This window comes from Physeter macrocephalus, chromosome 9, assembly GCF_002837175.3.
Source record: "Physeter macrocephalus isolate SW-GA chromosome 9, ASM283717v5, whole genome shotgun sequence".
In the NCBI taxonomy this organism is placed as follows: domain Eukaryota; kingdom Metazoa; phylum Chordata; class Mammalia; order Artiodactyla; family Physeteridae; genus Physeter; species Physeter macrocephalus.
Genome location: NC_041222.1, coordinates 83,369,686 through 83,393,588, shown reverse-complemented (window position 1 = coordinate 83,393,588; position 23,903 = coordinate 83,369,686). Strand labels below are relative to the sequence as shown.

Sequence of the window (23,903 nt, the reverse complement as noted above, 5' to 3'; positions counted from 1 at the left end):
TCAATGTGTCCTCTGCCTGATATGCTCAGCATGGGGTTGCAGGGTCTGTTCTAGAGATATGGGAGTTCAAAGGAGGGATGCAGAATTATTAGACTGGAGGACCCATGGACAGAGAATCTGACCTAGAACTTGCCTCTGTCCATGTCACCTGTTTTCCTAAAAATGGCCTCTGATCAAACTCTGCTCAGGGAGTGAGGGAAGTTCCCAGAGACGGGTGGACCTCTATGGTCCCTGTGGTCTGACAATGCCATCTTAAGAAGGCAGAATCAAAGACACATGGAACCTTAGCATTAAAATGGTATCATCGAGTCCATGTATTCCTGGGATAAATCCCACTTGATCATGGTGTATTATCCTTTTAATGTACTGCTGGATTCAGATTGCTAGTATTTTGTTGAGGATTTTTGTGACTATGTTCATCAGTGATATTGGCCTGTAATTTTCTTTTTTTTTTGCGGTATCTTTGTCTGGTTTTGGTATCACAGTGATGGTGGCCTCATAGAATAAGTTTGGGAGTATTCCTTCCTCTGTGATTTTTTGGGAATAGTTTCAGAAGGATAGGTGTTAACTCTTCTCTAATGTTTGATAGAATTCGCCTGTGAAGCCATGTGGTCCTGGACTTTTGTTGGCTGGGAGTTTTTGTTGTTGTTGTTGCACTGCACAGCATGCGGGATCTTAGTTCCCTGACTAGGGATCGAACCTGAGCCCCCTGCAGTGGAAGCATGAAGTCTTAACCACTGGACCACCAGGGAAGTCCCTGTTGGGAGTTTTTAAATCACAGTTTCAACTTCAGTACTTGTGACTGGTCTGTTCATATTTTCTATTTCTTCTTGATTCAGTCTTGGGAGATTGTACGTTTCTAAGAACTTGTCCATTTCTTCCAGGTTGTCCATTCTTTTGGCATATAGTTGCTTGTAGTTGTCTCTTATGATCCTTTGTATTTCTGTGTTGTCCACTGTAACTTATCCTTTTTCATTTCTAATTTTATTGACTTGAGCCCTCTCCCTTTTTTCTGATGAGTCTGGCTAAAGGTTTATCAATTTTGTTTATCATTTCGAAGAACCAGCATTTAGTTTCATTGATCTTTTCTACTGTTTTCTTTGTTTATATTTCATTTATTTCTGCTCTGATCTTTGTGATTTCTTTCCTTCTACTAACTTTGGGTTTTGTTTGTTCTTCTTTCTCTCATTGCTTTGGGCATAAGGCTAGGTTGTTTATTTGTGACTTTTCTTGTTTCCTGAAGTAAGACTGTATTGCTATAAACTTCCCTCAGAACTGCTTTTGCCACATCCCATAGATCATTGTGCTTTCGTTTTCATTTGTTGCTAGGTTATTTTTTGATTTCCTCAGTGATCCATTGGTTGTTTAGTAGCATATTGTTTAGCCTCCACGCTTTATGTTTTTTCAGTTATTTTCTTATAGTTGATTTCTAATCTCATAGAGTTGTGGTTGGAAAAGATGCTTGACATGATTTCAATTTTCTTAAATTTACCAAGGCTTGCTGTGTGGCCCAGCATGTGATCTCTCCTGGAGAATGTTGCATGTGCACTTGAGAAGAATGTGTAATCTGCTGCTTTTGGATGGGATGCTCTATAAATATCAATTAAGTCCATCTGGTCCAACATGTCATTCAAGGCCTGAGTTTCCTTACTGATCTTCTGTCTGGATGATCTGTCCATTGATGAAAGTGGGGTGTTAAAGTCCCCCACTATTATTGTGTTACTGTTGATTTCTCCTTTTATGTCTGTTAACATTTGCCTTATATACTGAAGTGCTCTCCTATGTTGGGTGCATATATATTTACAATTGTTATATCTCCTTGGATTGATCCCTTGAACATTATGTAGTGTCCTTCTTTGTCTCTTGTAACAGTCTTTATTTTAAAGTCTATTTTGTCTGATACTAGTATTGCTACATCAACTTTCTTTTGATTTCCATCTGCATGGAATACCTTTCTCCATCTCCTTACTTTCAGCCTGTATGTGTCTCTAGATGTGAAGTGGGTTTCTTGTGGACAGCACGTATATGGATCTTGTTTTCGAATCCTTTCAACCAGTCTATGTCTTTTGGTTGGAACACTTAATCAGTTTACATAAGGTAATTATTAATATGTTCTTATTGCCATTTCGTTAATTGTTTTGGATTTGTTTTTGTAGGCTTTTTTTTCCTTTCCTGTTTTGTTCTCTTGTGATTTGATAACATTCTTTAGTGTTGTGTTTGGATTCCTTTTATTTATTTGTGTGTATATCTATTAAAGATATTTGATTTGTGGTTGCCATGAGGTTTTGATATAGCAGTCTATATATATACATAATTGTTTTAGGTTGCTGATCTCTTAATTTCAAATGCATTTCCAATATCCTGAATTTGTGCTCTCCTCTTCTCAAAATTGCTGGTTTTGATATCATATTTGTGTGCAGATGATTTCCTACCTTTACTTTATGTTTGCCTTTAATGGTGAGCTTTTCCATTCGTAATTTTCTTGTTTCTAGTTTTTCAATATCTGAAAATCTATCAGTGTGATACATCACATCAACAAATTGAAGAATAAAAACCATGTGATCATCTTAATAGATGCAGAAAAAGATTTTGGCAAAATTCAACACCAATTTATGATAAAAACTCTCCAGAAAGTAGGCATAGAGGGAACATATCTTAACATAATAAAGGCCATATATGACAAACGTACAACTAACATCCTAATCAACAGGGAAAAGCTGAAAGCATTTCCTCTAAGATCAGGAACAAGAAAAGGATGTCCACTGTCACCGCTTTTATTTGACATACTTTTGGAAGTCTGAGCCACAGCCATCAGAGAAGAAAAAGCAGTAAAAGGAATCCAAATTTGAAAAGAATAAGTACAACTGTCACTGTTTGCAGATGACATGATACTATACATCGAAAATCCTAAAGATGCTATCAGAAAACTACTAGAGCTCATCAATGAATTCAATAAAGTTGCAGGATAAAATATTAATACACAGAAATCTGTTGCATTTCTATACACTAACAACAAGAGACCAGAAAGAGAAATGAAAGAAACAAGCCCACTTACCATCACATCAAAAAGAATAAAATACCTAGGAATAAACGTACCTAAGGAGATAAAATACCTGTACTCCAAAAACTATAAGACACTGATGAAAGAAATCAAAGATGACACAAACAGTTGGAAAGATATACCTAGGAATAAACCTGCTTAACGAGGAAAAAGTGTTGTACTCAGAAAACTATAAAACACTGATGAAAGAAATCAAAGATGACATAAATAGAGGAGAAATATACCATGTTCTTGGATAGGAAGAATCAATACTGTCAAAATGACTATACTACCCAAGGCAATCTACAGATTCAATGCAATCCCTATCAAATTACCAATGGCATTTTTCACAGAACTAGAACAAAAAATCTTAAAATTTGTATGGACACACCAAAGACCCCCAAATAGCCATATCAATCTTGAGAAAGAAAAACGGAGCTGGAGGAATCAGGCTCCCTGACTTCAGACTCTACAACAAAGCTACAGTCATGAAAACAGTATGGTATGGGCACAAAACCAGAAATATAGATCAATGGAACAGGATAGAAAGCCAGAAATAAACCCACACACCTATGGTCAATTAATCTATGACAAAGGAGGCAAGACTATACAATGGAGGAAAGACAGTGTCTTCAATAAATGGTGCTGGGAAAACCAGACATCTACACATTAAAAAATCGAATCGTCTGGAGCCTGTGCTCCGCAACAGGAGAGGCCACAACAGTGAGGGGCCCGCATACCAAAAAAAAAAAAAAAAAAAAAAAAATCGAATTAGAACATTCTTTAACACCATACACAAAATTAAACTAAAAATGGATTAAAGACCTAAATGTAAGACTGGATACTACAAAACTCTTAGCAGAAAACATAGGCAGAACACTCTGAGATAAATCGCAGCAACATCTTTTCTGAGCAGTCTCCTAGAGTAAAGGATATAAAAGCAAAAATAAATAAATGGGACCTAATTAAACTCAAAAGCTTTTGCACAGCAAAGGAAACCACTGACAAAACGAAAGACAACCCACAGAATAGGAGAAAATATTTGCAAACAATGTGACCGATAAGTGATTTGCCTCCAAAATTTACAAAGAGCTCATGCGGCTCAATATCCAAAAAACAAACAACCCAATCAAAAATGGGCAGAAGACCTAAACAGACATTTCTCCAAAGAAGATATACAGATTGCCAACAAACACATGAAAGAATGCTCAACATCATTAATCATTAGAGAAATGCAAATCAAAACTACAATGAGATATCACTTCACACCAGTCAGAATGGCCATCATCAAAAAGAACACAAATAGCAAATTTGGCAAGGATGTGGAGAAAAGGGAACTCTTGCATACTGTTGGTGGGAAAATAAATTGGCATAGCCACTATGGAAAACAGTATGGAGGTTCCTCAAAAAACTAAAAACAAAACTACCATATGATCCAGCAATTCCACTCCTAGGTATATATCCAAAGAAAAAAAAAAAAAACACTAATTTGAAAGGATACATGCACCCCAATGTTCACAGCAGTTTTATTTACAATAGGGAAGAAATGGAAGCAACCTAAGTGTAAAGGTTCTGATGAACCTAGGGGCAGGACAGGAATAAAGACACAGACATAGAGAATGGACTTGAGGACATGGGGAGGGGGAAGGGTAAGCTGGGATGAAGTAAGAGAGTAGCACTGACATATATACAGTACCAAATATAAAATAGATAGCTAGTGGGAAGCAGCTGCATAGCACAGGGAGATCAGTTTGGTGCTTTGTGACCACCTAGAGGTGTGGGATAGAGAGGGTGGGAGGGAGATGCAAGAGGGAGGGGATATGGGGATGTATGTATGCATATAGCTGATTCACTTTGTTATACAGTAGAAACTAACACAACATTGCAAAGTAATTGTATACTCCAATAAAGATGTTAAAAAAATACAAAAATTGAAGTATTTAGAATTAAATGTATTAAAAGATGTATACAGTCTCTCAAAGAAACTTATAGAACATTACTGAACACAACTGCTTACTGGAAGGAACATCTACAGGTTAAATTTTTGATAATTTGGGCACAAAATGAAAAATGACATAATGAACTATAATGGATGGCATTAAAAAAAAGAATCCATGAGTTCATGCTGATAGCAAAAATATTCAAAAGGAGGGTGGGAAGGATGGAAAGCTATTCTTCATAAAAGAATGCCACCAAATAAGAAATGAATGATGGAATTTCAAATCACTGTTTTGCAACCTCCATAGTAAGAACTGATCATCAATGGATGCTAAAATCATTAGGTGAAAGATTATAGGGAACAGGTTGTGTCATCCAGTAGGTTATTTATTAATTTCAAAGGAAAAAGGTCCCTTTTCAAAGGTGAAATCTGGCAGACATCACCTTAGTGAGGAGATCAAACTTAACATCAGCAATAATGAGACATCAGATCAAGTATGTTCTGAGGTGAGCACTGAGCAGGGAACAGTACCTTTCATTCAATACATCTGCCAAAAACATTAACCAAAATCTAATCATGAGGAAAGAATAACCTATCCAAGTTAAAGATTTACAAAACAATTTACAAAACGTTCTTCAAAAATGTCAATGTCATGAAAGACCAAAAACGACCAAAAAAAAAAAAAAAAAAAAAAAAAGGGAGAGAGAGAACTGGAGAACTGCTGCTTTAGATTGATGAGACTAAACATGTCGGGACTTCCCTGGTGGTGCAGTGGTTAAGAATTGGTGCCTGCCAATGCAGGCGACATGAATTTGATCCGTGGTCCGGGAAGATCCCACATGCCGTGGAGCAACTGGTTGCCACAGCTGCTGAACCTGTGCTCTGGCACCCGCAAGCCACAACTGCTGAAGTCCGTGCGCCTAGAGCCTGTGCTCTGCAACAAGAGAGGCCACTGCAATGAGAAGCCCACGCACCGCAACGCAGAGTGGACCCCGCTCGCTGAAACTAGAGAAAGCCCGCGCACAGCAACGAAGACCCAACGCAGCCAAAAATAAATAAACAAATAAATAAAGATACATGTCAACTAAATTTAAAAAAAAATGGGCAGAAGACCTAAATAGACATTTCTCCAAAGATAACATACAGATGGTCAAGAGGCACATGAAAAGATGCTCAACATCACTAATTATTAGAGAAATGCAAATCAAAACTACAATGAGATATCACCTCACAACTGTCACAATGGCCATCACCAAAACGTCTATACAATGAATGCTGGAGAGGGTGTGGAGAAAAGGGAACCTTCCTACGTGGTTGGTGGGAATGTAGATTGGTACAGCCACTATGGAGAACAGTATGGAAGTTCCTTAAGAAGCTAAAAATAGAGTTACCAGATGATCCAGCAATCCTACTCCTGGGCATATATCTAGAGAAATCCATTGTTCGAAAGGATACAGGCACGCCAATATTCATTGTAGTGCTGCTTACAATAGCCAAGACATGGAAGCAACCTAAATGGCAATTGACAGATGAATGAATAAAGATGATGTGGTAGGGCTTCCATGGTGGTGCAGTGGTTGAGAGTCCGCCTGCCGATGCAGGGGACATGGGTTCGTGCCCCGGTCCAGGAAGATCCCACATGCCACGGAGCGGCTGGGCCCGTGAGCCATGGCCGCTGAGCCTGCGTGTCTGGAGCCTGTGCTCCACAACGGAAGAGGCCACAACAGTGAGAGGCCCGCGTACCGCAAAAAAAAAAAAAAAAAGACGATGTGGTACATATATACAATAGAATACTACTCAGCCATTAAAAGAATGAAATAATGCCATTTGCAGCAACATGGATGGAACTGGAGATTATCATACTAAGTGATGTAAGTCAGACAGAGAAAGACAAATATCATATGATATCACATATGTGGAATCTCAAAAAAAATGATACAAATGAACTTATTTACATAACAGAAACAGACTCACAGACTTCGAAAACCAACGTATGGTTACCGGGGGGAAGGGTAGGGGAGGAGGGATAGATTGGGAGTTTGGGATTGACATGTACACACTGCTACATTTAAAACACATAACCAACAAGGGCCTACTGTATAGCACAGGGAACAGTGCTCAATATTCTGTAATAACCTAAGGACTTGCCTGGTGGTCAGTGGTTAAGACTCCGTGCTCCCAATGCAGGGGGCCGGGTTTGATCCCTGGTCAGGGAACTAGATCTCACATACCGTAACAAAATATTCCACACGCCACAACTAAAGATCCTGCATGCAGCAACAAGGATCCTGCATGCTGCAACTAAGACCCAGAGCAGCCTAAATAAATAAATAAATTCTGTAATAACCTAAATGGGAAAAGAACTTGAAAATGAATAGATACATATACAACTGAATCATTTTGCTGTACACCTGAAACTAACACAACATTGTTAATCAACTATGCTCCAATACAAAATAAAAATTTAAAAAAGAAGAAAATCGCTTAGGCCAGAAAAAAAATGATATCATTGAGTTCAGTGTCTGAGAATTACCTTCTGCAGCATTTCCAATAGAATGTCATCTGGTTTCTACTAGAATCCTTTCAGTCTAGTGGACTCAGCATCTCACTAGGCAGCTCAGTTGGACACTTCTAGTTATGAGAAAGGGCTTTTGTTTTTTAAACTCAGCCCAAATCAGCCTGTCTGTATCCTCTGTCCATTGATTTTGGTTCTAGTCTCTGGAGCACAGCAGAACAAGTCCATGGCCTGTTTTAATATCTACAGTCTCTTCTGTCTTTGTTCCTCAGTCCCTCTAAATTCACCTGGCAGGGCCACTTCTCTCAAAAATCAAGTAGCTGAATGTGAATGAATTCTGTGCTACTTTCTGTTCCATTGGTCTATTGATTTTCCTTGTGTTATTACCAAACTATCTTAATTACTGTAGCTTCTTATAATAAGACTTGATATTTAGGACAGAAAGTCTTTTAGCCTTGTTCTTCTTCAAGAATGGCTTGGCTATTCTTTGGCCTTTGTATTTCCATGTACATTTTAGAGTTTGTCTTGTTTAATAAAAACAAAAATACATCTTTTTCTTTAATTCTCTAACCATAGAAAGACACAATTGATTTTTATTTATTAATTGTATATCTGGAAAACATGTTAGATGATTTAATAATTTTTCTGAAAGTTATTTCAGATTTTCTTTTTCTTTTTCTATTGAGGTAACATTGATTTTTAACATTATATAAGTCTCATGTGTACAACATTATATTTCTACTCCTGTATACCCTGCAATGTGCTCACCACCGAAAATTTATTTTCCGTCTGTCACCACACAGTTGAGCCCCTTTACTCATTTCACTCTCCCCAACCCCTCCCCACAACCATTTCAGATTTTCTATGTATACAACGATTTTACCTGGGTTAATCAGAGATTTTTCCTTCTTTTCCTTTTCTTTTTTTTTTTAAAATAAATTTATTTGTTTTTGGCTGCGTTGCTGTGCGCTGGCTTTCTCTAGTTGTGACGAGCGGGGGCTATTCTTTGTCGTGGTGCATGGGCTTCTCCTTGCGGTGGCTTCTCTTGTTGCGGAGCACAGGCTCTAGGCGTGCTAGCTTCAGTAGTTGTGGTGCATGAGATCAGTAGTTGTGGCTCGTGGGCTCGAGAGCGCAGGCTCAGTAGTTGTGGCCCACGGGCTTAGTTGCTCTGTGGCATGTGGGATCTTCCTGGACCAGGGCTCGAACCGGTGTCCCCTGCATGGCAGGTGGATTCTTAACCACTGTGCCACCAGGGAAGTCCTTAATTTTCTACTTATACCTTTAAAACATTTTTTTCTTTTTCTTGCTTTAATGCACTGGCCAGGACCGTCAGTGGGCCTGCTTGTCTTATTCCCAGAAAGGGAAAAATTTCAGTATTTCAACATTGAGTATTTTTTAATAATAGATTTACTGAGATATAATTTATATATCATTAAATTCACCCTTTTAAAGTATACAATTTAGTGTTTTTAGTATTTTCATAGTTGGGAGCCATCACCACTACCTACTTTTGGAACATTTTGGTGACTCTATAAAGAAACCCTGTACCCATTAGCAGTCACTTCCCATCGTGCCATCCCAAATCTTACCCTCCTCACCCCAACAATCACTCATCTACTTTCTGCCTGTATGGATTTGCCTATTATGGATATTTCATATAAAAGAGTCATACAATATGTGGCCTCTTGTGACTGGCTTTTTGCACTGAGCATAATCTGTTTGAGGTTCATCCATGTTGAACATGGATGCATCAGTGCTGCTTTCCTTTTTATTGCTGAATAATATTCCATTGTAGAAACAGACCACACTTTATCCATTCATCACCTGATGGATATTTGAGTTGTTTCCACATTTTGGCTGTTATGAATAGTGTAGCTACACAATTCAAAATTCGTGTACAAGTTTCCATGTGGATTTATGTTTCCACTTCTCTTGGGTATATAGCTAAGAGTGGAAGTATGTTGTTTTTTTGTAGATAACTCTGACAGACTAAGGAGTTCCCTTCTGTTTCTAGTATGGTAACAGCTTTTTCTCTCTTCCTTCTTTAAACATTAAGGTGATAATATAATGCTTGGATTTTATCCTTAAATCAACCAGGTATTTCTTAAATAAACCTAGTATAGTCATGATACATTATCCTATTTATATATTGCTAGATTTGGTTTGCTAATATTTTACTTTTTTAAAAATCTATGTTCACTAGTCAGACTGAGCTGTAATTTTCCTTTCTTGTAATGTCCTTGTCAGGTTGCAGTATGGTATGGTTATGCTGACCTTAAAGAACTGTTTGGTAGAATTTGTTGATGAATATAGGCCTATAGTATTCTTTGTGGGAAGGTTTGAAATTATGGATTCAATAATAGACAATTCAGATTTTCAATTTCTTCTTCTGACAGTTTTATTAAATTGTATTTTTCTAGGAAGTATCCATACTGTCTAAATTTGCTGGCATAAAGTTGTTTATAATATCCTCTTATTTTAACTGTTTCCACTCTGTAGTAATAGAAACTTTCCTAGTCCTCATACTGGTGATCTGTGCTTTTTCCCCTTTCTCCTGCATCAGTCTTGCTACATATTTTATGAGTTTTGTTAAAAAAATTTTTTTTTGGCATTGTTGATCCTGTCTCCTGCATGAATTTTTCTATTTCATTGATATTTTTGACAAACACCACCAGAGCAGAAAGGTGCTCATGAACCCTCTCAGATCTAAACCCAGTAATTCCTTATGGTCTTTTTTTTTAACCTCATTGACGATTTTAAGATGTTTTTAAATAGTGATCAGTTTTTTTAGTTGTCTTTGATGGGAAGGTTGGTAGAATCATCCAATCCTCCAGTATTGGGTATAGAAAACTGAAAATTTTAACTGTGTATTTAAAAAATTTATGCTACTTATATATATTACCTATTCAAAAATACAAAAATCATTTAAAAAATAAAGTGGCAGGTAAATGGACATTTTACATATTTCCGGTGGGAGTATACATTACTAGAATGTTTTTGGAAAGCAATCTGGAAAAATGCACCAAAACTCAAAAAGGGGAAAAATCCAAATGTCCACTGATAGGGGAATGTATCATGGCATATTCATACATTAGTACTCCACTTAAATGTAAATATTCCTCTGAGAGGGTAAATTCAATGAAAGCAAATGAAGCACTGTCACACTTCAGTGTGAGTTAGCTGAAAAGGCATTTAACTATGGCACCAGGAAGGGATATAGAATAGGCCTGAAGTAAGATAAGACTCCCATTTCTGAGAGGGGAAATTTAGCTTTATCTGAGCAACTACACCCTTAAAAGAAAGACTAACTCATTGAAAATATTGAAAAGGTGACTTTACTCAAACACATGTTTTGGAGTTGGAACCCATGCTGGCTGTGCTTGTAGCCTGGGCACTCAGGGACCTGTTGACACCCTGTTTGGTGACCAACACCAAACTCTGCAGAGCGGCTGTCAGGGCCAAGCTTTAGAACATAGTTATGGCTGCAGTAATAAAAAGGAGGAGAACACCAATACCAGCATTTCCCATGTACTACTGTGGTTAACAGAGCTTCTGCAGGACTCATGTAACAGTCCATTAACCCACAAGATTTTAGAGCAGGGACCTCAGAAACTGTATAATCTGGTTCTCCGCAACTTTGCCAATCTTGGTATGATAATCTTGGCTATTCCTCTATGCTGCTATTTAAGTTTCTTCTTTTTCTGATTGTTTAAAGTTTTTTTTTAAAAAGTTATTCTTTTTTTTTCTGATCTGGTTATGAAAAGCTCAAAACATTATAAATGTACAGAATTACATACTAAAATCCTCCCATAATTCCATCACCCAAAGATAACCACTAACAGTTTGTTGTTTATTTCTTCCAATTTGTTCTCTAGGAAGATGCTAAATTGTATACATTAAAAGAAGGGAACATAATAGCACGTGTACTATTTTAAAATTTCTTTCTTCCTCTTGGTATATTGTGGACAATTTTGCATGTCTGTATAACAGTTACTTCAGTCTCTCTACGTAGCTTTATGGCAGCCTACTGTTCCCTATCAGTATATAACTGGTTAATTCCCCTCCCCCTTTGGGAACAATGCTTCAGAGTACTTTCCTAGAGGCACACTTGTGCAGAGAAAGATGTGTTTCTACAATGGATTCCTAGAAGTGAAATGCTCGGACAGAGTATAGCTATTGTTAATTTGTCCTGTTTCTTATTTATTTATTTATTTGGCTCTGCCGGGTCTTAGTTGCGGCACATGGGATCTTTAGTTGCTGGAATGCGGGCACTTTTAATTGGGGCATACGGGCACTTTTAGTTGCGTCATGCGGGATCTAGTTCCCTGACCAGGGATCGAACCTGGGGCCCCTGCATTGGGAGCGTAGAGTCTAAACCGCTGGACCACGACGGAAGACCCTGTCCTGTTTCTTTTGAGGACAACTTAACAATAGCTATACTCTGTCCCAGCATTTCACTTCTAGGAATCCATTATAGAAGAGTTTCTCAGACTCACAGACTTAGAGAACAAACGTATGGTTATCACTGGGGAAGAGTGGGGGGAAGGGATAGTTAGGGAGTTTGGGATTGACATGTATATACTGCTGTATTTAAAATGGATAACCAACAAGGACCTACTGCATAGCACAAGGAACTCTGCTCAATGTTATGTGGCAGCCTGGATGGGAGGGGAGTTTGGGGTAGAATGGATACAGGTATAGGTATGGCTGAGTCACTTTGCTGTGCACCTGAAACTATCACAACACTGTTAATGGCTATACTCCAATATAAAGTAAAAAGTTTTTAAAAAAAGAATGTAAGTTTCTGTTTGCCCTAAGCAATGTGTCCAATACTGCATGTCATCCACATTTTTTTCCTCCCAAAACAATGTATATATTTCAAATCAGGCCACATTTTTTTTAAAGACTTTTTTTTAGAGCAGTTTCAGATGCACAGAAAAATTGAGAAGAAGGTTACAGAGGTTTCCCATATATCCCTAGTCCCCCCCATCACACAGCCTCCCCGATTATCAACATCCCCCACTAGAGTGGTGCATTTGTTATAACTGATGAACCTATACTGATGCATCATAATCACCCAAGTCTATAGTTTCATTATGGTTCACTCTTGGTGTGTACATTCTATGAGCTTAGACAACAGTATAAACACGTGTATCCATCATTATGATATCATACAGAGTATTTCCACTGCCCTAAAAATCCTCTGTGTTCCACCTATTCATTCCTCCCACCACCAACCCCTGGCAACCACTGACCTTTTCACTGTCTTCATAGGTTTGCCTTTTCCAGAATGTCACATAGCTGGAATCACATAGTACATAGCCATTTCCGAATTGCTTTTTTTACTTAGTAATATGCATTTAAGGTTCCTCCATGTCTTTTCATGGCTTAATAGCCCATCTCTTTTTAGCACTGAATAATATTCCATTGTAGGATGCACCACAGTTTATCCTTTCACCTACTGAAGGACATCTTGATTGCTTCCAAGTTTTGGCAACTATGAATAAAGCTGCTGTCAACATCTGTGTGCAGGTTTTTGTGTGGACATAAGTTTTCAACTTATTTGGGTAAATACCAAGGAGCATGACTGCTGAATTTTTCTAGGAAACCACCAAACTACCTTCCAAAGTGGCTGTACCATTTTGTACTCCCACGAACAATGAATGAGAATTCCTGTTGCTCCACATTCTCACCCGCATTTGGTATTATCAGTGTTTTGGTTTTTGCAATTCTAATAGGTGTGTAGTGGCTTCTCATTCTTGATTAAATTTCCAAAGCTCTTTTCTGATTGTGGGTAGGTATTCTGGGGGGGAGATGAGAGGAACTCCTATCTCTAATGTTAGAATCTTCGCAAATGTTTGGTAATCTTGGGCTACCTGCTTATGTTAAAAACACTGACCCAAAACTGTGAATGTGTGGGTGGAGATAGATAGTCAACTTTGTGCTTGTACTGGGTTGAGGCAGTCTGGATTCTGAACATGGGGGTTCCCTTTTCTACTAGACACCCAAGGCCAAGTAGATGAGAACATGGGTTCAATTTGGGGGTAAATGCCTAATACTTGGAAAAAATGATGGAGACATCAGGAAGGTTGGGGTCATATGCCCTGCTTCTCTTGAGTACAGTTTCCCAACGAATCTCACCATTCCCAGGATCTATAATTTCTAAACCTGGAACACCCTCAGAGTTACCTTGTCTCACACATGTTTTGTTGTCGTCTGCCAGACAGAGCCTATGTACCTTCAGTCTTCAAGGAATTTCTCAACATTTCTTGTCTTCTAATAGTACTAATTATTTTGTAGTGCAGTGTTACATTTCTAAAAACAAACATAGTTTTTGTTATTTTTAGGAATTTGGGTGGCCCATGTGCTCAGTCCATCATCTTGGTTTGATCTATCCAGGTCATGTTAAGATTTTGGAAAAACAAAAATATAGATTCTCTCTGTCAAATAATTTAGACCCATGAGGTAAGTAAGATAAAAAATAGATATTATAATTACCTAGTCTACGACAGGCATTTTGTATGTGCTATTCATTCTATCTGCACAAAAATTTGAAAGATAGGTATTACCATCCCAGCTGTACAAAGAAAAAACTTTAGTCACAAACAGCAGTAACTCACCCAAGGTCCCCTATAAGCAGCACTGTGGGCCAGGAACCTTGATCTGTCTCTGACCTGCTTATATGCAGATGAAGAAACTGAGGCTGAGGTAGATAACTAACTTGCCAGTTACCTTAATCAGAAGCCTCATAGCTCCCTTGCATATTTTCTTCTTATTGCTTAAGGTTGGAAGTTACATAATTTCAATGATATTAATATGTAACAGCTTTCTGTTTTGTTAACAATATTGTGTGTGAGACTGGTGTGGCCGGCAAAGAGCCGATGAGAGAGTTAAATAACATTAACCCAATTAAAGGCATTCCAGGAATGCACAGTCCTCTAACTTGGCAAGGATGACATCTCTGCAGTCTGACAAAGCTCAAGTGATATGCAGGCCAGTATGAACGTTAAGATTTTTAATGTAATTACCCTATGAAAATCACGCATTTCTTAATCAAGCTCCACTTTTGTGCTTCCAATTCTGCCTTCTCAGCCTACAGACTAATGCTTTTTTTTCCCTCTGCTGCTTTCCACTTTTCCCATGATTTAGGACAAATATTTGCCTTGGTAACTATTTTCCCTGGTTACTGTCTTGGCTGATTTTCTGCACAAAGAACCAAAAGGCATGTATCCCCAAGGGAAGCAGTTATTTTAGATTTTGCAAAGAAGTCAGTTAACATTTTTCAACATTCCCTTCTTTGTTTTAAAGAAAGCTCTGGTTTTGTTTCATTTTCATCTGGAGACTTAAATGACACCAAGCAAAGCCTACTTAGTTTAGATTTCCAGGTAAAATGTTTTAAATTTTAAGTTTCTACTAAAGCATGTGGAATGGTTTCAATATTTGGCTGTTTTATGTTGCAAATATGTTTAACCCTTGAGGAAATAAGCTCTTACTAATAGATTTTAAAAGTTTAAAGTGTACATTATTTTGTTTACTTGTTTTTTTCAGGATGATTACTTCCGAAGTATTTAAAACTTTATGAAATTAGGATTCAATATATTTTTATATGTTTAAATAGAATTACATGCTCAATAGAAGTATAAGTTCGTTTGAAAATTTCATTCTTTTCTATTTTTAAGTCCTAAAAGAGCATAAAGGATTAATTAAAAATGTTTTTCATTTTAAGCCTATAGAGTGAAGTTAAAAGGGATAATAGGCATCTCATGGCTTTGTGTAGAAGTTTAAAATTTAATTTAAACCCATTTAAAGCTTACTTAAGACAGATGACGAAGAATTTTAATGGAAAAAAAACAATAAGTCAACCAAGATTTACAGATGATATTTAATGTTGGGATAGACACAATAAATGCTAAAGAGAAAGAAAATTTTACTTGATCAAAATAATACCTACAGTGATTAGACCTATTGTGTCATAAAAGTTTACCTCTAGAAACATATTCACTAGATTATAAAGTTGTTTTTGGAGTAAATATTAAAGGCAATGTGAAATTCTATAAATCACTGAAAATAACAAAGCCCTAGGCATCAGTGATAAAATTAGTATTGAGAGGCCATTTCATAAACATTATTTAAACATTTCAATTAGACTATTTAGATTCTGATTTTCTTAAAATTAAGATAGCTCTGTAAATTTATTTTTGTACATATCTATTTAGATTTCTGGATAAGTAAAAGTGAGCCAATTTGGGAGGGGGGTGGAAGACAAAGAGGGATGGGGATAATGGGAGAAGGGTGAGCTTGAGCAATACTCTGCTAAGTAAGAGGCTCAGGGACAACACAATGCCTGAGACCCTCATGGAAGTTTATCTCCAGAGCCCTTAGATCCAGGGCCTGACTCCTCATAACTCTCACCTAGCACAGGATGGAGAGTCACATATATGACTGTCAAAGCAAGAAAATCTCCATGTACAGATTTTATGCAGAGCACAGAATTTATGCTCTCTGTCAGAGCTCACTTCCCCTGCCAGTCAGCAAATTCTACTTCTACCCTGTCTCACAGTGCAACTTTTCATATTGCTTTCCCCTGCTGCTGTTGCTATTTCTTCCCAACATATTACCTTGCTCTCTGAATGGACTTTGACAATGTTAGCCACCAATCAGCTAGGGGATTTGCTCCTCCCTTACATTTTGCATGTTAGTTTTTCTAAAACCAATATAGATTACGAAAAGTTGTTCTAATATAGTTTCATTTCAGTGACCTACAGTAAAGGGTTTGAAATGACTGCAGTAATTAATGTACCTATATACTGAAAAAAAGATTGCATGCTGAGGTTAATTGACATGAAAGTAACTTAGAGGCTGCTATTTGTTGAGCCAAGGTAAAATGGTGACAAGTCAGCGTATGATCCAAGTACATCCTGACTACAGGAGGATAATTCTGGCAGATGAAGTTATAAAAAGAACTGAGATTCAAGAGGGCAAACTAAGCAAATATCACTCTTTTCCTCTTACCAAATACCTAGAAGTAAGAGAAGATATATTACAAACAAATACACACATGGATATATAACTGCAGTAGTAAATAAGAAAGGGAGCTTCTGGTGAGACAGAAACTGTGAGGAATCCTTCAAATACAGAGAGAAGATGGGAATGAATTTAAAGAGGAAAACCATAGCCTTGAATAGGTTTGGGAGAGAACTGTGTAAAAAGAGCTTGTGTGGAAAAGAAAGAAGTCATTAGAGTAAAAGATCCTAAGAAGGATACAGTAAGGAAAAAAAAACTCCCGTACATTATAGTAAAACTTCTGAATATTAAAAATGAGTTCAGGGCTTCCCTGGTGGCACAGTGGTTGAGAGTCCGCCTGCCGATGCAGGGGACACAGGTTCGTGCCCCGGTCTGGGAAGATCCCACATGCCGCGGAGCGGCTGGGCCCGTGAGCCATGGCCACTGAGCCTGTGCGTCCGGAGCCTGTGCTCCGCAAAGGGAGACACCACAGCAGTGAGAGGCCCGCGTACCGCAGGAAAAAAAAAAAAAAAATGAGTTCAAAATCTGAAAAAAAAAAACTTCTACAGAGAGAGGAAAAAGGATTTATTACAAAGAGATGAGAATCAGATTCAATTTAAACTTTTCATCAGTAACAGATATAAGAAACAAATGGAAGAATACCTATGAAGTATTGAAGGAAAATTATTCTAAAATCATAATTCTATTTCCAACTAAACAAAATGATATCTTCTGACATATAAGAATTCAAAACTTTTACAACCCAAAACATTCTCTTAGAGAAAAATGATATATTTCAGGGAAATAGAAATAAAACTAATCTGAGGGAACTCATGCTTCTTATAATGGCAGACTATGCAATTCAGACCATTCAGCCTGCTGAGAATAATTAGAAAAAAATAGGAAAAATAACAGGGCCAATATTTGGGATAGGACTGGAATCCTAAGAGGTCTGGAACAGCTTTTCTTCTGGAGGCATCTGTGGAACCACAAGAGGTGACTGAGAAGCTGAGTATAGCTTTAAAACAGCCTCTCAAGTCAAGACAGAAACAAAACTCAAGGAATGGGGCCAATCAAGCAGCAGGGGTGGCAGGGAAAAGTGATGCAGAAGAAATCACCAGGTTTTGGTTTGGGACTTAAAGTATAATTATTAATTAGTTATAGTGAAACTCAGCTTCAAATCATTCAATTTATGATTGATAGTGCCCTTAACCTCATGTCTGAATGTAAATCCTTTTAGGATAAATAATAAATATATCATTGTAGGCTTCAAAGTATATTCACAATTTTTCATATACAATGGCTGGCAATCAAATGCCATCAGGCATAGGAAGAAACAGAAGAAAATGGCTAAAAACCTAGAAAGAAATAACAGACAATAGAAATAGACATATAGAATGTCCTGAAATGGAGTTTTCAGACTCAGACTTAAATAAATGTGATTAATATGTTCAAAACGTGAAAAACAAGATTGAAAATTTCAGTAGAGAAACAGAAACAATAAGAACCCACTGAAAAGCCGAAAAACTAAAAAAAACACAATAACAGAAAAAAAGAAGTCAATGGATGGATTTAATAGCAGATAAACCACAGCTGAACAGATAATTAGTGAATGGAAGGGAGGTTAGTGGAATAACCAGGATCAATCACAGGGTGAGAGAAGGATAAAAAATACAAGAGAGGGAAAGTGACATTAAAGACATAATGAGAAGGCTATCATACATGTCACTGTAGTTTTGAAAAGAAAGAGGAGAGAGAAGTAGGAAAGTATTACTTTAAGAGGTAAGGGCTAAGAAGTTTCCAAATTTGATAAATATCAGTCCACAGATTCAAGAAGTGCTATGAATCCTATATAGGATAAAAACAAGTAAATCATATCTATGTACAACAGAGTAAAACAGCTGAAAACCAAAGCCAAAGAGAATATCTTAAAAGCAACCAAAAAAGTTACTTTTAAAGGAGAAATAATTAGATTGACAGATGACTACTCAACACAAAATATGGAAACAAGAAGACATTGGAATGAAATCTTCCAAATGCTGAAAGAAAACACTTGTCAACCTAGAATTCCATATTTAGCAAATACATCCTTTCAGAATGAACATAAGATATAAACATTTTCACATGACCAACAAACAAAAGAACTGGTCATCAGCAGTACTGAACAAAAGGAATTACTAAAAGGTATTCTTTTAGGAAGAAAATAATCCTGATAGAAGACTGGTGATGCAGAAAGAAATAAGAAGAAAGAAAAAGGATACATGTTTAGGAAGATCTAAATCAGTGATTCTTAACTGGAGGCAGGCTGACTCCTTCCACCCCCAAGACACATCTGGTAATATCTGAAGACAATTTTTGGTTGTTATAACTGAGAGGAAGGGATAGTGGTATCTACTAGGTAGGAGCCAGGGATGCTACTAAATATACAAAGGCCAGCCCCCCCACCACAAAACGGAATTATCCAACCCAAATGTTAATAGTGCTAAGGTTGAGAGAGCCTGATCTAAATGAACTTTTGGCATAAAATAATAATAATAATCTTTTGAGGGTTTAACATATATAAAGAATTAAAATATATGACAGAGTAGTATATGTTCTAGGATGAGGTAAGTAAAGTTAAAGTCCAGAAAGAGGTAAAGGTACTAATTTATATTAGACTTGATAAGTTAAGGATGTATGTGGTAATCTCTACAAAGAACTTAATAGCAAAAAGTATACAATTACTAATGGAATAATAAAAACTAAGCAATCAATTAAAAAGAAAGCAAGCAAGAATGGAAAAAAAAAACACACACAGAACAGGCAGGACAAATAGAATGCAAATATTCAGAAAATATATTTAAATTCAAACATATCAAGTGTTACAATAAATACAAATAGACTTTCTAGTCCAATTAAAAGATGAAAATTGTCATACTGCACTAAAAATGATATGCTAATAGAAAATATATTGAAAATATGAAAGGCTGAAAGTAAATGATGCAAAAAAGATATTAAGCAGACATTAATAAAAAGAAAGCAGCTACATTAATTAGACAAAGTAGATCTTATGACAAAACACACTACTAGAGATACAGAAAGTACCTAATGATAAAAGCACCAGAAATATATAACAATTCTAAATGTGTATATACCTATACCATGGCCTCAAAATATATTAATAAATATGACCAAAGTAACTTATATTAAATTTCATCCAAGAATAAACCCAAGAGACAATATAGTTAAAAACAACAGAAAATCTATTATTACATTATTTATAAATTAAAAATTACAATTAAGAACATAAAAGTGCTCACTTTGGCAGCACATATACTAAAACTGGAACAATACAGAGAAGATAAGCATGACCCCTGCACAAGGATGACATGCAAATTTGTGAAGCATTCCATATTTTTACATAGAGAACAGACTTGTGGTTGCCAAGGGGGAGGAGGGGAGGAAGGGAGGGAGAGGGATGGGCTGGGAGTTTGGGCTTGGTAGATGCAAACTATTATATTTAGAATGGATAAACAACAAGGCCCTAATGTATAGCACAGGGAACTATACTCAATATACTGTGATAAACCATAATGGAAAAGAATATAAAAAAAGAATGTATATATGTGTATAATTGAGTCACACTGCTGTACAGCAGAGATGGGCACAACATTGTAAATCAACTATTCTTCAAATTAAAAAAAAAAGAAAAAAGAACATAAAAAATATTTCCAGAAGATATATGCACAAGAGTGTTTTGTTTTTTGGCCGGGCCACGCAGCTTGTGGAATCCTAGTTCGCTGACTACAGATTGAACTTGTGCCCTTGGCATTGAACGCTCGGAGTCCTAACAACTGGACCACCAGGGAATTCCCACAAGAGTGTTTACAACAGAGGAAAAGTGGAAAAAATTAAATATACATCACCAAATTGTTTGTTACATAACTTATGGAATGAAAATGGAGTGCACAGACCAGATAGATTTACATACATTGACATATATGTCCATATGACCACAATTTATTACTGAATGGAAAGAGAACAGATTGCAGTATATTGAACAATTCCATTTATGTTTAAATATATATGTTCATATATGTTTAGAAGGTATCATGAAAGATACCCTTAAACTAGGGGATGGGAAACTATGGCCCATAGGCCAAATTCTGTTTTTCAAAGTGCCATCAGTTGTGGCCATCCATTTATTTCTTGTCTATGGCTATTTTTGGCTACAATAACAAAGTTGAGTAGTTTTAACAGAGACTGTTGTCCTGCAAAGCTAAAAATATTTACTCCCTGGACACTGAAGAAAAAGTATGTCTACCCTTGTACTAAACTATGAATTATGGTTAAGGCAACTTGTTTCTTATGCCTATGTATCATTTTGAGTTTTAAAAAATTATGTACTAGTTTTAGAAAATTAAACACATCTTTAAAAGCATTGATAAAAAAAGATTAAGAACTCAGGAGAAAGAAAACTGTGTGAACATGGCTTTTATCTTTAAATCTCTTATGGGCCATGATGTGAACAACAAATTGTAGCACAATCTAAGGAAGATTTCTCTGACAGAGCTGTCTGAACATGGAAGATAAAGAACTTCCCATTACTGGAAAAGCAGATGACTTCAAAGATTCATTCAAAATCTGAGTTCTACACAGTGAAGCACCATTATAAATGATACAGATTGCTAGGAAGCAAAAGCATCACCTGGCCACAATGAAAACACAAACTGAAAGTAGGATCATAAATCAATGAACATGCAACTCTGACTAAATAAGCATATAAGCATACCACAGAGATGTTGTGTGTTCGGTTACAGACAACCACAATAAAGCTAATACTGCAACACAGGGAGTCACACAATTTTTTTTGGTTTCCCAGTGCATATAAAAGTTATGTTTACAGTATGCTGTATTCTATTTAATGTGTAACAGCATTATGTCTAAAAAAATAATCAATGTTCCTGTTTTAATTAAAAAATACTTTATTGCTAAAAAAATGCTAGCCATCATCTGAGCCTTCAGAGCATAATAATCTTTTTGCAACAGTAACATCAAAGATCACTGATCACAGATCACCATAACAAATATAGTAATTTGGTAATAATGAAAAAGTTTGAAATATTGTACGAATTACCAAAATGTGACAGCATGAAGTGAGCAAATGTTGTTGGAAAAAAGGTGCCGATAAACTTGCTTGATGCAGGGTTGCCTCAAACCTTCAATTTGTTAAAAAATGCAGTATCTGTGAAGCATGATAAAGTGCAATAAAACGAAGTATGTCTGTACTGTCTCCATAGTTTTGTCTTTTCCAGAATGCCATGTAGATGCAGTCACACAGTACTAGCCTTTTCAGATTGGCTTCTTCCACTTAGTAATAAGCATTTAAGATTCTTCCATGTCTTTTCATGGTTTGAGAGCTTATTTCTTTTTAGCGCTGAATAATACTCCACTGTTTGGATGTAACACAGTTTATTTATCCATTCACCTACTTAAGGATGTCTTGGTTGTTCCCAAGCTTTGGCAATTATGAATATAGCTGCTGTAAACATCCATGTGCAGGTTTTTGTGTGAATATAAGTTTTCAGCTCATGTGGGTAAATATAAAGAAGCATGACTGCTGGATTGCAGGGTAAGAGTATGTTTAGTTTTGTAAGAAACTGCCAAACTGTCTTACAAAGTGGCTGTATGGTTTGTATTCCCACCAGCAATAAATGAGAGTTCCTGTTGCTACACACCCTTACCTCACAATTTGTCAGTGTTTTTGATTTTGGCCATTCTAACAGGGTACAGTGCTATCTTGTTGTTTTAGCTTGTGATCTACTATTTTAAAAATCCATATTTGGGAGAAGAAAGTAGAAATTCTGGATAAAAACTGTGGATTTGTCTATTTCTTCTTGCAGCTATACCAGTTTTTTTCTTCATGTAATTGGAATCCGTACTGTTAGTGTATAAAGGCTTAGAATTGTTACATCTTCATGAATGGATCCTTTTATCATTACATAATGGCTCTCTTTATTCTTCTTCATCTTTTTTTTAAATTAATTAATTTATTTTTGGCTGTGTTGGGTCTTCGTTTCTGTGCGAGGGCTTTCTCTAGTTGTGGCAAGCAAGGGCCACTCTTCATTGCGGTGCGGCCTATCACTATCGCGGCCTATCCTGTTGCAGGGCACAGGCTCCAGACGCACAGGCTCAGTAGTTGTGGCTCACGGGCCTACCTGCTCCGCAGCATGTGGCATCTTCCCAGACCAGGGCTCGAACCCGTGTCCCCTGCATTAGCAGGCAGATTCTCAACCACTGCACCACCAGGGAAGCCCTCTTCTTCATCTTATATTAATATAGCCATCCACTTTTTAAAATTGAGTTAAGTATGTCTCTTCTTAAAACTTTATTTTATTTATTCTTTTTTTTTTTTTTTGGCTGCGTTGGGTCTTCATTGCTGTGTGTGGGCTTTCTCTAGTTGAGGCGGGCGGGGGCTACTCTTCATTGCAGTGCGTGGGCTTCTCACTGAGGTGGCTTCTCTTTTGTGGAGCACGGGCTCTAGGCATGTGGGCTTCAGTAGTTGTGGCACGTGGGCTCAGTAGTTGTGGCTTGCAGGATCTAGAGTGCAGGCTCAGTAGTTGTGGCGCACGGGCTTAGTTGTTCCGCGGCATGTGGCCTCTTCCCGGACCAGGGCTTGAACCTGTGTCCCCTGCATTGGCAGGCAGATTCTTGACCACTGCGCCACCAGGGAAGCCCCCACTTTTCTTTCTTTCTTTTTTTTTTTGCGGTACGTGGGCCTCTCACTGCTGTGGCCTCTCCCGTTGCAGAGCACAGGCTCCGGACGCGCAGGCTCAGCGGCCACGGCTCATGGGCCTAGCCGCTCCACGACATGTGGGATCCTCCTGGTTCTTTCTTTTTTTTTTTTGCGGTACGTGGGCCTCTCACTGCTGTGGCCTCTCCCGTTGCAGAGCACAGGCTCCGGACGCGCAGGCTCAGCGGCCACGGCTCATGGGCCTAGCCGCTCCACGACATGTGGGATCCTCCTGGACCAGGGCATGAACCCGTGTCCCCTGCATTGGCAGGTGGATCCTCAACCACTGCGCCACCAGGGAAGCCCCCCACTTTTCTTTTGATTAGTGTTACCAAAGTATATATTTTTCCATCCTTTTAATTTTAATCCATTTGTATCTTTACTTAGCATGAGTTTCTTACAGGCAGCATAGAGTTGGGATTTTATTTTATTTTATTTTGTTGTGCTGGGTCTTGGTTGAGGCTTGCGGGCTCCTTAGTTGTGGCATGTGAACTCTTAGCTGTGGTATGCATGTGGGATCTAGTTCCCTGGCCAGGGATTGAACCCAGGCCCCCTGCATTGGGAGCATGGAGTCTTAACCAGTGGACCACCAGGGAAGTCCCTAGAGTTGGGTCTTAATTTTTAAAAATTCAAT

The 23,903-nt window shown here is 37.5% G+C and overlaps 2 protein-coding genes and 1 non-coding gene across 8 annotated transcripts in view; 2 read left to right on the top strand and 1 right to left on the bottom strand.

Moving 5' to 3' along the window:
* Positions 1-23,903, bottom strand: part of CENPP (centromere protein P) — a 242,670-nt gene that overhangs the window by 31,352 nt on the left and 187,415 nt on the right. The gene's annotated exons all lie outside the window — the stretch shown is intronic.
* ECM2 (extracellular matrix protein 2) overlaps positions 1-23,903 on the top strand; it is a 67,044-nt gene that overhangs the window by 15,392 nt on the left and 27,749 nt on the right. For 2 of the 4 annotated variants that reach the window (XM_028494139.2, XM_007111300.4), the window contains exon 1: positions 14,516-14,879. The exons of 1 other annotated variant lie outside the window; for it this stretch is intronic. The gene's annotated coding sequence lies outside the window, so the exon portion shown is untranslated. Of the gene's footprint in view, positions 1-14,515; positions 14,880-23,903 lie in introns of those variants that run through there. One more of the 4 variants, XM_007111301.4, reaches the window with a different exon arrangement.
* Positions 19,789-19,895, top strand: LOC112062535 (U6 spliceosomal RNA). Its single transcript, XR_002890783.1, has one exon. It is a non-coding gene; the product is annotated as a U6 spliceosomal RNA (small nuclear RNA).